The 8,060-nt window shown below is 31.3% G+C and overlaps 1 pseudogene; it reads left to right on the plus strand.

The window, feature by feature from the left end:
• The first annotated feature begins 3,773 nt into the window (after positions 1–3,773).
• On the plus strand, positions 3,774–7,754 carry LOC142178876 (cinnamyl alcohol dehydrogenase 2-like; annotated as a pseudogene).
• The last annotated feature ends 306 nt before the right edge of the window (positions 7,755–8,060 follow it).

Genomic DNA, 8,060 nt, shown 5'->3' on the forward strand with positions numbered 1-8,060 from the left:
TTTGGGAGGAAGAAAAAACTATATGAAGGAGCAAGTAGGAATTGAACACGGGCCTTTCGGTTAAAGGTGCACGCGTTGACTACTAAGCTAATGTGCCCACTTGTGCACGAGTTCACACATGCTTATTCAAAAACATAATAAAAATATATATGTGTTATATATAATTTAGGAAGAGGAGCATAGGCTCACGTGAACCCATCGCCTTCCATATAGATCCGTCCTTGTCCTAATTAACTTATAGAGGAATATAATTACCTTTTATTTTTTTCCTTTTTTATATATATATATATATATATATATATATATATATATATATATATATATATATATATATATATATATATATATATATATATATATATTCGAATCCTATTAAAAAATAGAGGTCATATGATTATTTGTGTCACAATCCAAGCTCATGACACGTATTATTCGATTTGATCCAATAAATTTCACGGACTTATTTTCCGACTACGCCAGCTTTAAGCCCAAAAGCGCGTGTATCATAAGAATTTATAATATATTTTATAAAACTTCTCACTTTTCTCTTATTCTGTGTTTCGTCAAACGCGATCATACACGGACCCTATGCATATATATATATATATATATATATATATATATATATATATATATATATATATATATATATATATATATATATTAAAAGCACGAAGGCCCTTAGCGAAATGTCGTTCGCCTTTTTTACCCTTTAAAAATAGAGTTTACATTAGACAAAATAGTCATTTAATTATTTTCATAATTTTTAAGGCCTTAGAATCAACTAAAATTATGTTTGTTTATTTATTTTGTTAGTTAAAGTAATGAAAGAAGTTCTCGAATTTTTGGCATTTGAAGTTTAAGTTTATATAGCACTTATTTACTTGCCATTTATATTTAGCATGTTAACCAAGTAAACTAATCAACTAAAAATATGTTTATTTATTTTTTTGTTAGTTAAAGTATGAAAGAAGTCCTCGAATTTTTGGTATTTGAAGTTTAAATATATTGGGCACTTATTTACTTGCCATTTATATTTAGCATATTAACCAAGTAAACTATCAATTGGTTTAGTCTTCGGTTACAATCCGGTACCTTATTGAATTGATACCATAATTAATGATTCGCATACCAGTGATTAATTCCTTGCTACTTAGTGCATTCTACCTTTTTGCCCGGTAATTTACAAAAATAGGTAGGCTATATTAGTATGAAATATACTGAAAATAGAAAAAGATTTTTAACTAACACAGACTCTTTAATGCCAAGATTCAAAAGGATTCTAAGAAAATTCTGAAACAACCCACATCCAAGTAATTCTACGAGTTTTTATCTCAAATATATAAACACGTGGTGGAACTCAAATATGATCGTTTAGAGGATATTAAAATTTCAAGTCATACAGTCATACATCAAGCGCCCAGTAGATGAATTTATTCACCTCTAGCATCTTTTATTTTTGCTTAAAATCCATCTGTATTTTTCTTTTCTATTTAATTTGTATCCTTTTTGCACTTTTGAATCTCTTTTATCTATTGTGGTCATATGTTTACCGTCACCGTAAGTTCATTGCTTCAAGTGTTTTCTTATTTTGTCCGTAACCTGCTTTGTGTGATATGTTCTTTGTACGTTGTTTGATTTTGTGATTTTTCCTTAAACTGAAACAGGTTAAATTTTTTTCTATATAATTACCATTATTTGTATTTGCTACTAAATTGTCGACATCACCCAAAAGAATGATGGTGAGACCAGCTTTTCAAGTCGCTAATTCGGAGTTGGTTTTTTCTTCTTCTTATAGGATACAACTAAGCTATCTTGGAAATTAGGGAGAACAGAAAGATAAAATAATGCAGATTGTCTGGCATCTGCCATATCTTTTGATTTGTTTGCACAAACATCATAATATAATATGTTGAATTTAATTTCGAAAAATTTGTCAATCACATTGAGCCATTGATGTATAACTTCTTCATGTTTAACTCAATATACGTTGTTACCTTTATACTGGAATAAGACTAAATCCAGGAAGCAGTATTCATGTGGTCAGATTACATGATCAATATTTATCACAAAAGAAATAGAATACTACCGTACAAAAAAAAACTTAAAGAATTTTTTTTAAAAAAAAAAGTAAAAGAAAAGCAGTTTGTAAAATCCACGTTATTCTTCCCAAGAAGTTAATATTTCTTCTTTAGTTTTATAATTTAGTTCAATTTGTTTTACAAGTTGATATTATTAGTAGTTACTTTTATTTTATTGTGATGTATCTAAATTGATAATGAATCATTGTCCTTCACTTATTAAAGCAAAGCTCTCCGCAAATAAATAATTAAGATGTTTTTCTTATTTCTTTTTCTTCTAACAATTTTGTAGGCACATCAAATATTTTATATATGCATATGAAGCAGTGAATATCAACATAAAGAATAAGATTAATGGTTCACCTTTCACATGCTCTCCTGATCCCATATAGTGAGACTTGAATACCATCTCATAGGACGTAATTTATATACTATACTATATTAAAAGTACGAAGGCCCTTAGCGAAATGTCGTTCGCTATTTTTTTCCTCTGTAAGTGCATTTTAAGCTGGATGAAACTGTAAATATTAATAATGTATTTTTGTGGAAGAAAAAATGAAACTGTTTATGACCAAAAAAAAAAGGAAAAAGAAGAAGAGAATAAGTGAAATACGACTTCTTCAATTAATATCCATAACAAAAGGTGATTTTCGTAGGTTAAAAAAAGAAAAGAAGAAATAAGGAGGATAAGTAGGAAACATTTAATATCTCTACTAAAGAAAATCAAAAATTTGGTGGGTTCAAAAGGAAAAAATTAAGAGAATAAGTAGGAGATTTACTATAAATGAATATCCCTATTAACAAGCATTAGAAACGTTACCAATTTTCAATGACACTAGGGTTTAGTTTCTCTCAGTTAAAGATTTCATTATTACTCTAAGAGTCAATTTTTTTTGCCTTTTACCTTGTTGTCTTTCGTTATTGATTTCTGTTTTAACTTGAAAAGACTCTTGCTTTGAATTCTCTTTTATGTCCTTTTTATTTTGCCATATGACAAGTTTGATATTTTCATTAGGGTTGCTAAAGTCTTAACCGATTGATTGTGATTCAAACTCCTTTATTGCCTATTAGTGCTTTTGCTTTTATTTACCGTCTTCTTTTATGTTCTTAACTTGGTATTGTCTAATATTTGTGTTTTCTTCCTCCAAGTTTTAGGTTGTCGATTCTAAATCTCATAAGCTTTTGGATCTTTTTAACGAACACAACAAAGTATATCGAGTATATTGAAGTAACTTGTGTTTTTTTCCTCACCAAACGAGATATGAATTACGCCTTAGCATGTGAGCCCCTTAATATTTTTCATTTTACAGAATATTATTGTAACATTTGGCAGTTTTTCTTGGTTTAGTTTGTTGTTACTTTTGTTTTTGGTGCTTTTATAGGATTTTGGAAGAATTATTTTTTGCCTAAGTCTTTTTCTTTTTACCATTTAATTCAATTTTTTAAGATAAAAGATTATGTTGGTTAATGCTTTGTGTTAAAAGAGGATTTACGTTTGAAAAAATATCTAAACACTAAAGTAGTCATATTATTATATATATTTATATATTATTTTATTAATACACGCAAAGTTCACGTGCAACACACGTACACTAAAACTGTTATATATACACGTAGCACATTTGTCCCGAGTATATTACGCCACACAGCACACAGATCGAAGGAAGTTTGTCCCTTAGGTGATATCCACAGCCAACCACTCCACTATCTATCTATTTCCTACTGTAATTAATTACTACTCAATTTGTTGTCATCTCTCTAAAAAAACAAAAGTTAAGAAAATGGCAAAACTATATGAGAATGAACACCCAGTAAAGGCCCTTGGATGGGCAGCTAGAGATGCTTCTGGTGTTCTTTCTCCTTTCAACTTTACAAGAAGGTATTATTTGATTCTTTTATCCCAAATTTTAGTTAGCCTTTTTTTTTAGTTAAATTTATTCAGCTTCTCTGTTTTATGAGTGGTGTTATGGCTATAGAAAACTCTAAAATGGGGGTAATTTGGTTTGGATTAATTATGGGTGCAGAGCCACCGGTGAGAAGGATGTGCAGTTCAAAGTTATGTATTGTGGAATTTGTCATTCTGATCTTCAGCAGCTCAAGAATATTGAATGGAGCACTAGCATATATCCAATGGTACCTGGGTTAGTTTCCATTTTCTTACTTTTTAACTATTTATTTGCATTTGAATTTAAGTTGTACGTGTAAAAGATGTGTAATCTAACTTGTGATAACATGGTAATTAACATTTTTATCAGATTATTAATATTTATCGTATAGATTTATCTATTACTATAGGACACATAGCTTTTAGTGACGAGCTTCTGCGACGTCTACTCGCCACCAAAGTCTATATCGCCGGTTGGAGGGGCGTCCTGTGTCACATTATTTACCTTTTGGTGAACTAAGCCGCCACAAAATCTGATTTTCTTATTATTAGCTTTTTGGCGGCGACTAAGCCCGCCGCAAAGGTAAACAAGTGCGTCACAATATAGATTTAAGATAGGTCGTCATATCGGGCGACATTTTTAGTCACTAAAAAGCTTATTTTCCTATAGTGTATAGTTACATTATAATTGATTTATCGTGCAGATATTTTTGACATCGTCAATGCATTGAAATTAAACTCTTGCAAAACATGTACTTTTCCTTTTGTTGCATCTTCTTATAATTGACGTGAAGGTTTCTACTTAAGCCAAATCAAGGTTTATAGGAGAAAATTAAAGTGTCTGTCTTGGCAAATGGTTACGCTAATTCCATTTTAAGAGTTCTTTAATGGAATAGGAAAGATTGAATCGTAATTAAATTTATCAAATTGCAAGATAGATATATTTTCTTTTACTGCAAGATCAATAGCGGATTTATGTCAATTAAGGAAGACATGGTAACTACTAAACTATCTATTTTCATCTTGCAAATTCGAAAGTGCAATTTAATCATATGTTACCCTTTGGATATTATCAATACAGTTCATATCTAATGCGACTGATATTTTGAAATTGTCAATTGTTCCAGATATGGAGCTATTGGTGTGGTAACTGAGATTGGTAGCAAGGTGGAGAAATTTAAGGTTGGTGACAAAGCAGGTGTTGGATGTTTGGTAGGATCATGTCGCAAATGTGAAAACTGTGACAACAATCTAGAGATTTACTGTCCCGATCATATAATAATTGAAGGATTGCATACAGGTGTTCGTAACACGTAGCGGAAGACAATAACAATCCTAGACAGATCTTTTCGTGTTTAAAATTTATTTACATGTCAAAGGTCGGATCTAAGACGTACCTGGTGGAGAGAGTCTCGTTTCAAAATTTCTTCGATAGTGCAAAGACTCTATGCGTATCCACATCGAGACCGATCCTTGCTATCAACTCTTTGATCAATGAAACCCGCGGACAAATTGAACGAGAAATTACTATGCAAAAATTTTCTCAAAACCCTTTAACGTAGTAATAACAAGACAAGAACGACAAATTTCTTGTCTAAAAACGCCTCTCTTGTTTATGACCCTTTTCGATCATCAGTGTTTCTACATACGAAACCTTCGTATATATACTGACATACATCACCTTAATATCCTTTTCCCCAATAGGTTAGGGACATGTTAAGGCGGTGACTTACGTGTAACTCTATTTCAAATTAGGACTTTATAAATCCTTTACATTGCAAAATAGAATCCCATGCCACACGGGATTGAAGTTGCCGTAGTCACTTTATGTCATTCCAATGTTAAATTGGATTTAACACATAACTCTTCATTAATATTTATAAATAAATATTAATTATGAGTATTATATATATATATATATTTATATTTTTAACCAAGAGACATAATTTAATTTTTCTATTCCAAATAGAAAACGTTCAATTTGTTAAAAATATTAATATATCCTCTGTGCTAGCAAAGAATATAATAATATTTCATTTGGACTAGTAATTAAATTTATTTGAGTAATTAAATTCTATAATTTAATTACCAAGCAATAGAATAATTAATCCTTTAGCAAAGACCAGAATAATCGAATGACCTAAGAAACTCATTTCTTCTTTCATTCAATTGCCCTGGCCAAGGTCTTAATTTGGTCGTTTATAATTTATGACAACATGGAGCTTAAACTCATTACCGAGAGTTGACAGATTTTATCTTGATCAATCACTAATTCTACAAGCATTAAATCGCACTCAATATCCTTTCAACTATCGTCCTAGGGCCATAGGTGTCTAGTATTAAAACACAACAAATAACTTGTCAATTACTAAGACGATCTCAGGTCAAAGGAAATTCTTACATCACATTCTTCAAGAGAATATCCTATTGATAGTTTATGGTAATTCTAACCATTAGGAATTATCCAATGAGTCAGTTCAATGATCATATCTCTATATACATCATCTATCTATGTGATTTTGTTAATGAGATAAACCAATCTTTATCCGGTAAAGACGAACACATAAATATTGATCTAACCGGATTACTAATGTCCAAATTAATAATCCTACGATCAAGAACAAATTTAAATTAAATTGTAAGAGACATTGCTCTCATTATCATGATCTCTATCACGATGACAAATCTCAAAATTTAATCAAAGACCTTATCAAATTAATCAAACAATTAATAATAATTATAAAAGAATATCAAATGCCATATATTTTATATCAAATGACGTTCACAAAATTATGTTCAAATCATCAAATATGATATTGGATCTAGGGCATATCTACATATCCCTAACAATAACATATAATGGTATTTACATTGATGGAACCACCACGTATGGAGGTTACTCCAATATCATGGTAACGGACGAGCACTACGTGGTTCATTGGCCGGAGAACTTGCCAATGGAAGCTGCTCCATTGCTAAATGCTGGAATCACAACTTATAGTCCTTTGAAATATTTTGGACTTGACAAACCTGGAATGCATATTGGTGTTGCTGGTCTTGGTGGCCTTGGCCATATTGCTGTGAAATTTGCCAAGGCATTTGGAACTAAAGTGACTATTATTAGTACATCTGCTAGTAAGAAACAAGAAGCACTTGAGCGTTTAGGTGCAGATCATTTTTGGTTAGTTGCGACCCTGACCAAATGCAGGTGAATATTATAACTCATGACTTCATACCTCGATCAATCAATAAACTATGCTTCAATCTTAAACGGGAGTTTGATATAAGAATAGTAATTTTCAGTTATACATGTAAGCAGGCTGCAGCGGGCTCACTTGTTGGCATCATTGACACTGTCTATGCAGTTCACCCTCTTCTTCCATTGATTAATTTGTTAAAAACTAATGGGAATCTTGTAATAGTTGGCACACCAGAAAAACCACTAGAGTTGTCTGTATTTCCCTTGCTTTTAGGTACGTTTCTTGAATCGACTGTTTCTATATATATTAATGCATTTATACAGAAGTTATATAATTTGATAAACAGGAAGGAAGCTAGTGGCTGGAAGTTGCATAGGAGGGATGAAAGAGACTCAAGAGATGGTATATTTCGCGGCAAATCCTAACATCACGCCAGATGTTGAAGTCGTGCCAATGGACTATGTGAATACAGCTATGGAGCGTCTTGCGAAATCGGATGTTAAGTACCGTTTTGTGCTTGACATTGGGAATACATTGAACAAGAGTTAAGCCACTGGACTTCTTGTTGTCACATATCTCTGTATTTTGGGGCAAGAAAACTAGAATTTGGCCGGCCATGTGTGTTTGTTATTCTATTAAGAACCGGATTGCATAATGTATTTTTTCATATATAGGCTTATGATTTTGTTTAGCATGCACCTATTGGTATTTATTTCTTATGTTTTGTGTATCAAAGAAAGGAGTCAGAAGTTTTGACGCTCAAGATTCTTTTGAGCCACAAATCTGCAGAATCAGTAGATCTAAACGAAATTAAAAAATTAACTAAAAAATCCCCACAGACGGCGTCAAATTATTTGACCAAAAATATCATCTTAGTTTAACCAATTAAATTTA

This window comes from Nicotiana tabacum, unplaced genomic scaffold, assembly GCF_000715075.1.
Source record: "Nicotiana tabacum cultivar K326 unplaced genomic scaffold, ASM71507v2 Un00011, whole genome shotgun sequence".
Lineage (NCBI taxonomy): Eukaryota > Viridiplantae > Streptophyta > Magnoliopsida > Solanales > Solanaceae > Nicotiana > Nicotiana tabacum.